At 29.2% G+C, this 1,677-nt stretch overlaps 4 non-coding genes across 4 annotated transcripts; all 4 read right to left on the bottom strand.

Annotated features, from left to right (window-relative positions):
- Window positions 1-345: 345 nt before the first annotated feature.
- On the bottom strand, window positions 346-417 carry ACLA_079120. The gene has a single exon. It is a non-coding gene; the product is annotated as a tRNA-Ile (tRNA).
- Window positions 418-445: 28 nt separating this feature from the next.
- On the bottom strand, window positions 446-517 carry ACLA_079130. The gene has a single exon. It is a non-coding gene; the product is annotated as a tRNA-Sec (tRNA).
- An 89-nt stretch (window positions 518-606) lies between these two features.
- On the bottom strand, window positions 607-679 carry ACLA_079140. The gene has a single exon. It is a non-coding gene; the product is annotated as a tRNA-Asp (tRNA).
- A 204-nt stretch (window positions 680-883) lies between these two features.
- Window positions 884-955, bottom strand: ACLA_079150. The gene has a single exon. It is a non-coding gene; the product is annotated as a tRNA-Lys (tRNA).
- Between the last annotated feature and the right edge of the window lie 722 nt (window positions 956-1,677).

The raw sequence follows: 1,677 nt of genomic DNA on the forward strand, positions 1-1,677 counted from the left end.
CACTTATAAATTTAATTTATACTTCAGGTTATTATGATTCGAACATAACTACTCCTCAACCCAAATGAGACGCCTAACCAACCTGGCTCTAACCTGTATAATTATAACCTTATTAAGGTTAATTCTTTAATTTAATCATGTAATGTATATATAATACCAGAGAGTATATGATTCGAACATATGAAAGTTTTACCTTTAGCTAGACTCAAGCTAGCCGCCTTAAACCACTCAGCCAACTCTCTTATTTAATTACTTTAGATCAGTTTAGGATTTAATTTAATAAAATTTGATTTTTTTTTTATTGTTTAATTTTAATTTTAATATAATAGATTTTACTATACTAGATGATTCTTCAGTGACTCGAACACTGAACATATCCTTATCAAGAATACACTTTACCAGTTAAGTTAAAGAACCAACAAAATAAATCTTTTATTTACAACTACAAGAGCACTTAGATTTGAACTAAGAAATATAAGGTTGAAGCTTACAGTTTTGCCTATTAAACTATGCTCTTCGGAAAAGAGATGAATCGAACATCTAAGTGTAAATACACAATATTTAGCAAATATCTTACCCTACCAATAGCAACTTTTCCTTTAATTACGGGTTAGACCGGTCTCGATCCGGCATCTATTTTCTCGACAAGAAAACCCTTTACCAATTAAGTTACTAACCCTTTTTACGGCTAGTCGAATTCGAATCGACACTCTTCGTGTGGAAGACGAACAGTCTACCATTAACTTATAGCCATTATATATTAAATTACTAATTGATTAAGATAATATTTTACACTTGTGACTAGCTGAATTCGAATCAGCACATCTTATTTGGTAAATAAGCAGTCTACCGTTAACTTATAGTCACTTTTTTTTTTAATAGTTAAGACTTATGGGATTTGAACCCATATGGTAATGATTAAAAGTCACATGTTTTACCATTAAACTAAAGTCTCTATCATAATTATATAATATACAAATATGATAAACTATATTTAAATGTTATAGTTTTATAGAATTAATATTATAATTATTTACTATTATAATAATTAAATCCTATCTAAAATATAAAATGTTTAACATAAAATATGTTAAAAGTTTAATAACCTCAGTAATAAACTGAAATATAAAGGAATAATCAAACAACGTCAACAAAGTGTCAGTATAAAATTCCTGATTCGTAACCAAGATGATGATGATCAGTTAAGTGATAAGCAGCTAAACGTCATAATCCTACAGCTAAGAATGCTGTTCCTATCATAACGTGTAATCCGTGGAAACCTGTTCCAAAGTAGAAACATGATCCATAAACACTATCAGAAATAGTGAATGATGAAACTGAATATTCTACACCTTGGAAGAATGTGAAAATTACAGCTAATACTATTGTAGCAACTGTTCCATATAATGCACCTTTTCTATTACCTTGTATTAATGAATGATGAGCGTAAGTAATTGTTACACCTGATGATAATAAAATTACTGTATTTAATAATGGTAACTCGAAAGGATTTACACCTTGTATACCTAATGGTGGTCATTGTGCTCCTAATTCTATACTAGGTGATATAGCACTGTGGAAGAATGCTCAGAAGATAGCTAAGAAGAAAAATACTTCAGAAATAATGAATAAACCTACTCCTAAATTTAATCCTTTTTGTACTGCATTAGTGTGATA

The sequence above is a fragment of the Aspergillus clavatus genome, genomic scaffold (assembly GCF_000002715.2).
Source record: "Aspergillus clavatus NRRL 1 1099423829762 genomic scaffold, whole genome shotgun sequence".
Lineage (NCBI taxonomy): Eukaryota > Fungi > Ascomycota > Eurotiomycetes > Eurotiales > Aspergillaceae > Aspergillus > Aspergillus clavatus.